The sequence below is a fragment of the Lissotriton vulgaris genome, chromosome 1_1, assembly GCF_964263255.1.
Source record: "Lissotriton vulgaris chromosome 1_1, aLisVul1.2, whole genome shotgun sequence".
NCBI classification, from domain to species: Eukaryota; Metazoa; Chordata; class Amphibia; order Caudata; family Salamandridae; genus Lissotriton; species Lissotriton vulgaris.
The window spans coordinates 1,792,485,399-1,792,498,917 of record NC_141685.1 but is presented as its reverse complement, the minus strand read 5'-3'; the positions used below and the strand labels follow the sequence as shown (position 1 = coordinate 1,792,498,917).

Genomic DNA, 13,519 nt, shown 5'->3' with positions numbered 1-13,519 from the left:
CGCCAGGAAGCGGTCGGTTGAATCAACGATCCGCAGACACAGGAACAATTTCTATTGCTGCCTGCCGGTACCGAGGCATTGTTCCTGTGTCTGCGGATCATTGATGCAACCGACTGCTTCCTGGCGGCGGCCATCGAGCCGCTCCCCAATCTTTAAGTGCTTAATTCACTTCGAGAACATCGATGAGGTTCCCAAAACCTTAAAAACAAGGATTTCAAGTGTGCCGAGTACTGGCCCCACCAATTGCTTTCTGAAACCTCGGGGGGCTCCAGCCTATTCCAACCCAATTGAGATGCCTTTGCTGGTTCGGAATTGCTGAGCCCAAGCTGCGGCCAACGAGCCCCCGTCTGTAGTAACAAGGGAAGCTCCCAGGACGCTGGCACTCCCCATCCCGCGCCCATGCGGAGAACATCAACCTCCTCACCTCTAACAGAGGTTTATGTAACCTTTAAACCAGGCAAAACAATTAATTAAGTCCTGAAGATGATCCCTTTATAATTTGAGCACGGGATCGAAACGTCGACTCCTCTGAGTAGACATACATTGAATGAATGTATATCTATATCTGTATGTACTACTCCAGGAGATACTGTTAATTTTTGATTTGAGGCTAGCTGAGGTGAGGGGGAAGGGGGTTGTTTAAACAGAATTCTAGTTTAAAGGTATTCGTGACTCAGTTTTGTTTTGTCAGACGGTTGTGGCACCTGGTAGGTGTGCTCATGAAGCCCTCACCCACCAACCTAGTTGGTGGCATGCTTCATCATCGGGCCCACCCAGTGATACCTAACGTGTCCCGGGTGTGCTACGACGCCTGGTGACAGCGGAGCAGGTATATCACTGTGTGTGCGGTGAAGAATGTTTTGAATGTGAGTTTAAAACGGCTTGGCGGGGGTCCCAGTACCCGAAGGTAGGACAGACTTTAATACCTGGGCCTCCGTCAGCGGTTAAAAATAAGGCAGGTGGACGTTAGAGGTGAGTTACGACCTCCCACGTCCTTGGTACGTCAACATGTTTCAGCCAGTGCCTTATGGATATGCTGGCTTTCTTCAGGACGATTAAAAAGTGTGTGTAATTAAAACTAGTGGACGTGTGATACAGACTATGTGTCTACACGCCCTAAAGTGTATCTATGTGAGATAGAGGGGATTCCCTTCTCAAGACCACCTGTACAGATAACAAGTAGGACAAAGACAAAACATACAGGGAAAGAGAGAGTCACTTGAAGGATAAGCATGAGAATTCATGACAGCCGACTTAATAGCGAGGTGGTGCGGGCTATAAGCGGCTAAGGTGTAATGGTATTGGTGGTACCATTAATGTGAGAATCGCACTAGAACATCGTAGGTGGGGTGGCTAAAACAGCGGTATTCACAGTAGTAGTGAAAATGGTGAGAAAGTGAGGAAGCGTAAGGGATTTTCTTACGCTAGTTTTAAGGATTATGTCTTCAAGGTTATTGAAGAGGCAAAGTAGTTGATCCTATATGGGAGAAAAAAGGTATGCCCACTGAGATTTAGGAGACCTGTAGAGAGAAAAATGACAACGCTTACCTATGGTAGGGGTGGTTGTTCGATCATACTCACAGGATTTCTGACTAGAGCTTGCTGTGGGCCTGTAGTGCCTTCTTCGCAGAACCAGTGAGTAGTGGCCGGTGCTACTGGGTTTTATACTGTGGTTGGTTGATTGAAGGCGTGCACCTGTATAGTGATAGAGATGGAGGATAGACTCGGACTGCCGAGTAATGGTGCTGCTTAGGTGGGTCAAGAGAGCTATGCGCATGCTCAGAGTATGGTCGCCGGGCTCGGCAGTAGCAACGCATGCGCAGGTAGTGGTGAAGTTATGCATGTGCGTAATGACAGGGTGTATTCGCCAGGCATACGTGCGTCTGTCAGGCTAGGTTACTGAATAGGTACACTAAACGGTCACTTATTGTGTAGTAAGTACACATTAGGAGTTCTATCAATGGGAGCAAGGCTTCAAGGTTATGGAACCGTGGATATTTCATGGGGGGCCATTTCCCGTCACTCAGAACTAATGGATTATTACTCAAGGGTTTGAAATGATGAGGTTGCCTTGTGGTTATACAGTAGATAGGGCATTCCATGGGATGGCATCATTCAAGCCGTCATTGGCAGTGGAAAGGCGATATATCCATCGCTGTTCCTTGTTGAGGAGTTTTTTGTCGTTGTTGATGGGGCTTTCAGGGATCTGTTCAATGACTGTCCAGTTGAAGTCATTGGGAGTATGGCAGTGAGTGATGAAATGGTTGGTCAGTCTGCTGATGTTTTTCTTGCACCGTATCGTGCTTCGGTGTTCGGTTATTCTGGTTCTGACTTTTCGTGTTGTCATTCCCACATACCGCAGGCCACACGAGCACGTGAGCATGTTTATCACATTGCGTGAGTTGCAATTGGTGTGGTTCCGTTGGGTCCAGGTTTTGTGTGGTTCCAGATTGAGAGTTTTGGTATGGGTAGTGAGATGACACACACTGCAGTCATTGCACGGGTAGTGTCCTGTGACTTTCGGCAGGCCCCAAGCATTCAGGATCGTATTATCTTGAGGTCTGGGTGGTGGTCTTGGTCGGGTGCTTACCAGTTGGTCTTTCAGATTATTGTTCCTTTTATATGCAAACCTGGGAGCATCCCAGTTTCTCTGCCCGGAATTGATTATTCTCCAGTGTTTTTTGATGATCTTAGCTACCTCGTTGGATGCTGTATTATAGGTGGTGACGCAAGTTATAGGTTGTTCCTCGTCCTCCTTTGGGATGGTTTCAAGGAGTGCGTCACGGTTTTGATTTCTGGCTCTCTTGTTTGTCTTTCGAATGATGGCCTTGGGGTAACCACGGTTTTCCAATTTGGTTGCTAGATCTGCCGATTGTGATTTGTAATCACTGATGTTGGTGCAGTTTCTCCGAATGCGGAGAACTTGTCTGAATGGCAAGTTTTCTTTGAGTGGTCGGGGGTGAAAACTTGTGTAGAGGAGCAATGAGTTCCTTACAGTCGGTTTGTAGTAGGTAGTGGTAATGAGGGTCCCATCTTTGGCAGTGATCGCCAGGTCTAGGAAGGGTAGTTGTTGGTTGTTAGCTGTGCAAGTGAACCTCAAGTATTGGTCTCTGGTGTTGAGCCAGGTCATGAACTTGTCTAAGTCACTGTGAGAGCCTTGCCAAATGACCAGAATGTCATCTATATACCTGTGCCACTTCAGGATATGATGACTGAACGGGTTGGCTTCTGTGGAGATGTGGGTGCTTTCAAAATGGTGTACGTATAGTCCCGCCACACTAGGGGCGAAAACACTGCCCATCGAAGTCCCGTTTGTTTGGAGGTAGAAGGTGCCCTCGAACTCAAAATAGTTTTCTTTGAGGGCCAGCGTGGCACATGCTAGAATGAAACTTCTCGGGGTGTGGTAGGGCCAGGGCGATTCTTCCAGGATGTCATGGAGAACCTGCAGGGTGGCATCTTGTGGGAGACTGGTATACAGGCTTTCCACGTCTAACCCTACCAATAACTGGGTGTTCGGGTCAAAATCCATGTTGTTTATGACCTGTAGTAGGTGTTTGGTGTCCTTTATATATGTGGGCGTTTTTTGCACCAAGGGATTCAGAAAGAAATCGCAATACCGAGACAGTGGCTCTAGTAGGGAGTTTATGCCGGATACAATGGGTCTGCCAGGTGGTGGAATGGTGCCTTTGTGTACTTTTGGTACAGTGTAAAAGTACGGTGTCCTGGTATGCTCAGGGCAAAGGTATTCAGCTTCTTGCTTGGAAATGTGCTCCGCATCTGCTGCCCTCTTAACGAGTGCGTGGATGGTGGTGCGTAATTGGTCTGTAGGGTCATGATCCAGCCTGCGGTAGTTCCTGTTGTCACTGAGAAGTCTTCGGCATTCGGTGTCGTAATCCGTTTTGTCAAGAAGTACGATGCCTTCCCCCTTGTCTGCTGGTTTGATGATCACGGTGGGGTTATTTTGTAGGCGTTGGATCGTTTGTCTATCATTCCAAGACAAGTTGTTGAAGTGGTTGGTAGGTTGAAGACTTTCGATGTCGTGGTATACTGCCTGTTCAAACGTGGTGATTTCGGCAGGGACAGTGGAGGGGGGTGGGAAAAAGGTTGACTTGGTCCTTAAGCCCGTGATATTAGGGTTGTCCTGAGGTTGGTCATTCTCGGGGGTGGGTCTCTCAAAGAACGACTTTAGTTTTAATTTTCTGAAAAATTGTGCCAGTTCGGTATGGAGTTTGAATTTTTCCAATCTTGTGGTGGGCACAAAAGACAGACCTTTTTCCAGGACTGATTGCTCTTGTTGAGATAATGGTGTACTGGATAAGTTGAAGACCAGTGAAGGCCGGGCGGCGGTATTCGTTATTTGCTCGGTCCCGGTGTTGCTTCTTTTGCCTTTTGGCGTGTGTTCACGCTGACTGGGTTCTCTTCTTCGGCCCAGTGAACTTCTGTGTTGTGTTGGGTTGGTCTTCTGCGGCCCCGCGCTCTCCTGCCCCATCCTAAAAAAGGCATGTTGGGGCCCTGGTTACCCGCAAACAGAGGCATTGGTCCTGGAGGGAACATGGTGGGGAAGCCGTAGTACGGGTGCTGCATATGGCCGAAGTTGGGTGGGTATCCGTAAAATTGGTTTTGTTGTCCTCTTTGCCAAGTGTTAGGCCAACGTTGTCCTCTTCGTCCTCTTCCACCTCCAGGACCAATACTTGACAAAACGGATTACGACACCGAATGCCGAAGACTTCTCAGTGACAGCAGGAACTACCGCAGGCTGGATCATGACCCTACAGACCAATTACGCACCACCATCCACGCACTCGTTAAGAGGGCAGCAGATGCGGAGCACATTTCCAAGCAAGAAGCTGAATACCTTTGCCCTGAGCATACCAGGACACTGTACTTTTACACTGTACCAAAAGTACACAAAGGCACCATTCCACCACCTGGCAGACCCATTGTATCCGGCATAAACTCCCTACTAGAGCCACTGTCTCGGTATTGCGATTTCTTTCTGAATCCCTTGGTGCAAAAAACGCCCACATATATAAAGGACACCAAACACCTACTACAGGTCATAAACAACATGGATTTTGACCCGAACACCCAGTTATTGGTAGGGTTAGACGTGGAAAGCCTGTATACCAGTCTCCCACAAGATGCCACCCTGCAGGTTCTCCATGACATCCTGGAAGAATCGCCCTGGCCCTACCACACCCCGAGAAGTTTCATTCTAGCATGTGCCACGCTGGCCCTCAAAGAAAACTATTTTGAGTATGAGGGCACCTTCTACCTCCAAACAAACGGGACTTCGATGGGCAGTGTTTTCGCCCCTAGTGTGGCGGGACTATACGTACACCATTTTGAAAGCACCCACATCTCCACAGAAGCCAACCCGTTCAGTCATCATATCCTGAAGTGGCACAGGTATATAGATGACATTCTGGTCATTTGGCAAGGCTCTCACAGTGACTTGGACAAGTTCATGACCTGGCTCCACACCAGAGACCAATACTTGAGGTTCACTTGCACAGCTAACAACCAACAACTACCCTTCCTAGACCTGGCGATCACTGCCAAAGATGGGACCCTCATTACCACTACCTACTACAAACCGACTGCAAGGAACTCATTGCTCCTCTACACAAGTTTTCACCCCCGACCACTCAAAGAAAACTTGTCATTCGGACAGTTTCTCCGCATTCGGAGAAACTGCACCAACATCAGTGATTACAAATCACAATCGGCAGATCTAGCAACCAAATTGGAAAACCGTGGTTACCCCAAGGCCATCATTCGAAAGACAAACAAGAGAGCCAGAAATCAAAACCGTGACGCACTCCTTGAAACCATCCCAAAGGAGGACGAGGAACAACCTATAACTTGCGTCACCACCTATAATACAGCATCCAACGAGGTAGCTAAGATCATCAAAAAAAACTGGAGAATAATCAATTCCGGGCAGAGAAACTGGGATGCTCCCAGGTTTGCATATAAAAGGAACAATAATCTGAAAGACCAACTGGTAAGCACCCGACCAAGACCCCCACCCAGACCTCAAGATAATACGATCCTGAATGCTTGGGGCCTGCCGAAAGTCACAGGACACTACCCGTGCAACAACTGCAGTGTGTGTCATCTCACTACCCATACCAAAACTCTCAATCTGGAACCACACAAAACCTGGACCCAACGGAACCACACCAATTGCAACTCACGCAACGTGATATACATGCTCACGTGCACGTGTGACCTGCGGTATGTGGGAATGACAACACGAAAATGCAGAACCAGAATAACCGAACACCGAAGCACGATACGGTGCAAGAAAAACATCAGCAGACTGACCAACCATTTCATCACTCACTGCCATACTCCCAATGACTTCAACTGGACAGTCATTGAACAGATCCCTGAAAGCCCCATCAACAACGACAAAAAACTCCTCAACAAGGAACAGCGATGGATATATCGCCTTTCCACTGCCAATGACGGCTTGAATGATGCCATCCCATGGAATGCCCTATCTACTGTATAACCACAAGGCAACCTCATCATTTCAAACCCTTGAGTAATAATCCATTAGTTCTGAGTGATGGGAAATGGCCCCCCATGAAATATCCACGGTTCCATAACCTTGAAGCCTTGCTCCCATTGATAGAACTCCTAATGTGTACTCACTACACAATAAGTGACCGTTTAGTGTACCTATTCAGTAACCTAGCCTGACAGACGCACGTATGCCTGGCGAATACACCCTGTCATTACGCACATGCATAACTTCACCACTACCTGCGCATGCGTTGCTACTGCCGAGCCCGGCGAGCATACTCTGAGCATGCGCATAGCTCTCTTGACCCACCTGAGCAGCACCATTACTCGGCAGTCCGAGTCTATCCTCCATCTCTATCACTATACAGGTACACGCCTTCAATCAACCAACCACAGTATAAAACCCAGTAGCACCGGCCACTACTCACCGGTTCTGCGAAGAAGGCACTACAGGTCCACAGCAAGCTCTGGTCAGAAATCCTGTGAGTATGATCGAACAACCACCCCTACCATAGGTAAGCGTTGTCATTTTTCTCCCTACAGGTCTCCTAAATCTCAGTGGACATACCTTTTTTCTCCCATATAGGATCAACTACTTTGCCTCTTCAATAACCTTGAAGACATAATCCTTAAAACTAGCATAAGAAAATCCCTTACGCTTCCTCACTTTCTCACCATTTTCACTACTACTGTGAATACCGCTGTTTTAACCACCCCACCTACAATGTTCTAGTGCGATTCTCACATTAATGGTACCACCAATATTATTACACCTTAGCTGTTATAGCCCGCACCCCCTCGCTATTAAGTCGGCTGTCATGAATTCTCATGCTTATCCTTCAAGTGACTCTCTCTTTCCCTGTATGTTTTGTCTTTGTCCTACTTGTTATCTGTACAGGTGGTCTTGAGAAGGGAATCCCCCCTCTCACACATAGATACACTTTAGGGCGTGTAGACACATAGTCTGTATCACACGTCCACTAGTTTTAATTACACACACTTTTTAATCGTCCTGAAGAAAGCCAGCATATCCATAAGGCACTGGCTGAAACATGTTGACGTACCAAGGACGTGGGAGGTCGTAACTCGCCTCTAACATCCACCTGCCTTATTTTTAACCGCTGACGGAGGCCCAGGTATTAAAGTCTGTCCTACCTTCGGGTACTGGGACCCCCGCCTAGCCGTTTTAAACTCACATTCAAAACAATCTTCACCGCACACACAGTGATATACCTGCTCCGCTGTCACCAGGCATCGTAGCCCACCTGGGACACTTAAGGTGTCACTGGGTGGGCCCGATGATGAAGCATGCCACCAACTAGGTTGGCGGGTGAGGGCTTCATGAGCACACCTACCAGGTGCCACAACCGTCTGACAATACAAAACTGAGTCACGAATACCTTTAAACTAGAATACTGTTTAAACAAGCCCCTTCCCCCTCACCTCAGCTAGCCTCTTTTTGATTAAATTATATATAATACGGGGATACGGGCTAGCTATCTGGTCCTCTCTCTCCCTCTTGATACACAACAATTTTTGATTTGAAACAGTACCCTGTCTGCTCTTGCCCTTTGCCTGAAACACCCTTTTCTTTCCTATCCTCTCTCTCATCTTTCCCGGTACGGCACAGGATTGTGCCTTACTGCAATGAAATGCTTGTTGCATGAATGTATTTAGAACGAGAATCTATTTATCTGATTAATAAATTCCCTGTCTGGCTGGATAAGGGATATAAATATATAGTAGCCTATTGTGGTCTATATAACATTTTTACAGTATTTTGTTTACGCTTAGGACCTTTGTCTCCCAAAACGTAAGAGTCACTTCTTCGGATCAGGGACACACTCCAGCAGAAGACAGCTGGGATCAGTCAGGTCTAGTTGCAGGTACAGGCATGTTCAGTTGCAGCAGGCCAGCTGGACATTTGCAGGGAGGCCTCTGAAACTTGTTGTGTACCTTTAGTTCACACAGACTGTCATACAACTGACCTTTAGAGTAACTCTGATTAGCCTCGGATTAAGGCAAGCAGGTCCAATCTTCCTTCACAGACATCAAGGCAGTCCTTCAAACAGCAGGGCAATTCCCTGGCAGCAGGAAAGTACCTCTTTTGTGGCTTCCACAGGTCCAGGAGAGTTCTGAAGAGTGGCTTTGGAGGTCCAATATGTTTACCTGTGGACAACCTTTGTATGGGAAGAATCCCTGTCCTACCCCAAAATCTGGTTCTGGAAAGTTGTTCCCCTGTCGAAGGCTTCAAACTTTCTGGCGTGACAAAACACAGACAGGCATAGTGTTTGGTTCCTTTGTGTAGGTGGCAAAGCCTTTTGAAGTATAAGTGAGGCTGTGTACAACCCTCACCAGTCATCCTGCTATGATGGCCCATCCTGTCAACAACTAATCCCCCTTTGTCTTACTGTCTGGAAGCAATACACAAACCCAGCAGCAGAGCCATTTTCAGTCATGTGACCCAGGACACTGGCAGAAGGCACACATGTTTGGGACAAGATAATGCCATCTTTCTAATAGTGACACTCACTTAAAATATGTCTTTAGCATTAAAGAGGATTTTAAATGGCAATTAATTTGAGTGTAAACAGTATATTTCTATTTGCTCCGAATCTAAAGTTAGTACCTATTAAATGTAATGAGGTAACCTATTCTTAGTTAATGGAAAGAGATTTGTTTTACATACCCTGGCTGTGAAAACCTCCCACAGTAGTTTTAAACTGTAGTAAAGCTTGGGCACACATGCCCTTCTTTTTAAATAACAATGCCCCCTGCCCTAGGAGTTTTTATGACCGAACTCTGGGGTGTCTTATAAGTATTAAAAAAACAAGGTTTAGGCTTGGCAAACGTTTATTTTGCCAGGTCAAAATGCTAGTTAAAAATGGTACTACAGTCTGCAGTGGCAGGCCTGAGGCATGTTTTAAAAGGCTGCTTTAGTGGGTGGCATAATGAGTGCTGCAGTCTCTTGTGTAGCATTTAATTTACAGGTCCTAGGTACATGTAGTACAATTTTCTAGGGACTTATAAGTAAATCAAATGCACCAATTTGGTGTAAGCCAATGTTACCATGTTTGAATGAGAGAGCACTAGAACTTTAGCACTGGTTAGCAGTGATAAAGTGCACTGAATCCTAAAGTCAACAAAAACAAATCCAACAAACCAGGAGGCGTTAAAGGGAACAGTTTGGGGTAATACCATAACACGGATGTCCGCTAAAACAATGTGCTTAAGTGGGTATCATCTACTCAGATTTGGTAGTAAAATTAATATAGAAATATCCGATAATTATTGAAAAGAGGGGCTGTACAGGAATTCATGGGGTTCAAGTAAAGTTAGTGATGCAAGATGAAACAGTGCTATCAAACAAAGGCTTGGGTCCTGTCTCTATCTAGCCTGGACCTCACTAATAGCAAAAACAAGTAAATGACCAGATAGGTTATTTTACCATTACTCCAAAGTGCCTAGACAATCAATTTTAGGTACATGTGATTTATTTCACATTCAATTGAACACTTTATCACGTTTTATAAGAACAAACATTCCATTATCTCCAGTGGAGAAGTGTGGCTCACTGGTTAGAGGAGGCAGACCTGGAAGCAGAGGTCAGCCAGGGAGCAGGGTTCAATTCCCGGCTCGGCGGGGTCTTGAGTCCTAAAATGTCCATGGAGTCGACAATTCTCACTCCGGTGCCTACTCGATTCATGGGTTCACACTCTGCAACTCTGGGCATTAGCTTGCTTAATCTCCACAACGGCCCCTCATGGTGGGATGCCTGGCTTTCACCTTGTGGATAGCCTGCCGGGGTTATCTCACAGGGGAATACCAGGACGGGTTCCCTAAGCAAGCGCTTAGATACCGGGTCGGTGATTTGCGCTATATAAATACATGTACATTTACATTTACATTATGGCATGGAGGGATACCAATAGTTCGATGTAACCTTAATACATGTAAAAAACATACATTACATACAAATCACAAAACCAAAATCATGAAAAACATAAATGTCAAAATATTTACTAGAACAAACACCATTCATATTCTCCGTAGCCTCCTATCATTTGGAGAAAAAGAGTCCATATATACAATACAGAGAACAGGCGGACTTTACTGCATTCTAATGTCCTGCCTGTATGCTGGACTGAAGGTGACTGAATAATCACGTAGGTCATATCACAACGGGGGCTAAGTCTCTTTTGTTGTTTTCCATGTGTTGTCCAAACAACGCCAATTAGCTTCAGCCATGGTGCCACCTGGCACAACGGAATGTAAGGGATCAGTCAGGTAGAAAGGAAACGACTTGTAAACAGGTTCTACGTTTGACATGCTTACCACATAGCTCTTATGTTTCTGTCACATGTTATGTGTTCCACTGTGCCAATAGCCTGCGATAGGACAAGCAAACAGAACATGGAGGCCTGTTGTTCAATCTACTCCTTCTCTGTTATCACCTCAGATAAGAAGCAGTGTGAATTCAGCTCTGTGCTTTGGCTGGATCCAGTACTGAAGAACTTCCGTAAAAATTGAGATGCAACAGCATTTTGTAATTGTGAGATAACAAATATATCTAGGAGTGTGTCAGAAAGGCTTCTTTGAAGTGTGGCCTTCAATGTGTTTTTTTTTACTGGTGAACAAATAATGGGTCATACAGCTCGGGTAGGATTATTGGTTAATAGAGGCACTAAGTAGTATTTTTTAACCTTGGGGAAAATAGGATTTCACGAGCTCTCAACTATTAAGCAGCAGATGCAGTATAGCTTTGATACAGGATAAGGTTTAATGGACTTACAGCTAGATTCATCAGAGTCCCGATTTGCGAGTCCTTAATAGCGATTATTAAGGAATCGCTATTAAGGACTTGCAAATCGGGATTCATGTAGAAATCGCAAAATAAATTGCGATTCCTACATCCTCCTTATTTGCGATTAGCAAATTGCTAATCGCAAATAAGGAATAACTTCCCATTCATTCATAGGAATGAATGGGGATTTATTCCTTATTTGCAATTAGCAATTTGCTAATCGCAAATAAGGATGTGATTTGAAGGGTGCAGGGGTGTCCAAAGGACACCGTGTTGCACCCCTGAAATGTGAATTTACACTGATGTTGTGCACACACATGTCCAAAGGACATGTGTGTGTGTAACATGCAACTTAGAAAAATGCATTTTTCTAAGTTTTCGCTATTTACCACGAGGTTTGACTTTGTGGTAAATAGCGCTCCTAAATTGCGAATTCGCAATTTTAAAATGTTTCATGAATAGCATTTAAGGAATCTCTAATAGAGATTCCTTAAATGCTAATACTCGCAAAATTGCTAATTCTTTATTAGCGATTTTTGCATTTGGGATGATGAATCCCAAATGCAAAAATTGCACTCGCAAAGGGCCAGATTCTCAGTATCTGGCCCTTTTGCGAGCGCATTTCGCTTGATGAATCTGGCTGTAAATCCTTTCTGGCTGTTTATAGTAATAGACATTTTGAAACTGCTCTTCTTGGCCAGACGTCCCTCTGAGTACTTATGTCTGAGAATATCCAAAAGTGTAGACCAATCCCACCTAGTGACTCAATGTAGCTATTATTGGGCTGAAAGTGGGGCACATGTGAAAAGCCAGAACCATTCAACCTCGTTTGTTTGCTTCTAACCCCTAAACCCCGCCAATTAAAATAGCGTACACCACATAACCTTGTAGAGAACAACATTGATACAGTACACTGGTGTAATGGCCAACACATTTTAACCCAACCCCATCACATACCTGTGCGGAAGAGGACACCCGTTCAGAGACTGCATGGGATTTCCATGAAATGCATTGGTCGATTCTTTTCCCAATTTAAGGGTCCTAACACCTGCATCACTCACTAAAATCTCACTTCCATCATCCATCAGTATCCTATAGTCTGACTAGGGTGCATTAAACACACTCTACTGTGTGCGGGGGTACATTTGCGGTTCGTGCTCTGGTGTGTATTATCAAAACAAATTGAGCACCGTCAGCGTTCTTGCTAACTATTGAGTAATCTGAGGACAAAACCGAGCAGATCGGAAAAACGATCGAATGAACAGATGCAGGGCGGAACAGCTGTCCTTGCGTGCGTGCGTGGGGGAAAAGTTACAATGTAGTGGAGAGCCCGAGTGGCTCTCTACACTTGCCCCCTCTACAATCATCAACAAGATATGGTTTATTAGAGCTACTTGTCAAGAGAGTAAGGCGGCCTCCATCTTCCTCCTTACTCCGAGCGGGACAGGTTTTTCGTGGGGGTGGGGTGTAGGGGGGGGGGGAGGGGTGTAGGGGGTTTCAGTTTGACGACCACTTCGTTAAAAACCAGCAAAGAAAAAAACCGACTCCGCCAAGCATTAGCCACTGCTGCAACACAAATCTCCTTTCTTGCCAGTGGAAGGTCACACATACCTAGAGCGCGAGCGCGCTGCCAGCTCCTGCTTGTGTTAAGTAAACAGTTGGAAAGGAGCAGGTCGGGTCAACCAATGGGGACGGGAGCTCGCTTTCATAGACGTGCACTGCTTCAAGGGCTCGGGAAAGGTGTCAAGCCACTGTGCAGCTAGCTGCAAGATCTGCACACTCCAGGACCTCACACCATCACATTCTCAGGTGCGGTACGCTTTTTGTTAACTTTAATTCGAGCGCATGGATGGGAGTTTAATCATCACTTGTATATTTGTACAAAGCCAGCATGTTTTACTTAGGCCAGGGAGTTTGTGGTCAGCAGGGATTTTCGTGGTCTGCAGTGAACTTTTCAGGTTTTAAAATACCTTATAATTCCTATATATAAAACAGTATTATAATTTTTTTTAAACTCATCTTCAATGTAATATTCTACGGTGTACAGCCAACTTTGCATTGAATTGAGAGTATTGTCTGCCATTTAGTTGTAACTTCCTGATCCTTGACAGCAAGAAAGGCTGAGCTGACTGTGTCTGCAAGGCTTCAGATCATTAGGGGACAGAGTTTCCTCTCTGTTCT

At 45.6% G+C, this 13,519-nt stretch overlaps 1 protein-coding gene across 2 annotated transcripts in view; it reads left to right on the top strand.

The window, feature by feature from the left end:
- Positions 1–13,519, top strand: part of SLC16A7 (solute carrier family 16 member 7) — a 540,170-nt gene that overhangs the window by 40,399 nt on the left and 486,252 nt on the right. Inside the window, exon 1 of one of the 2 annotated variants that reach the window (XM_086919108.1) lies at positions 13,011–13,147. The exons of the other annotated variant lie outside the window; for it this stretch is intronic. The gene's annotated coding sequence lies outside the window, so the exon portion shown is untranslated. Of the gene's footprint in view, positions 1–13,010; positions 13,148–13,519 lie in introns of those variants that run through there. 2 annotated transcript variants of the gene reach the window in all.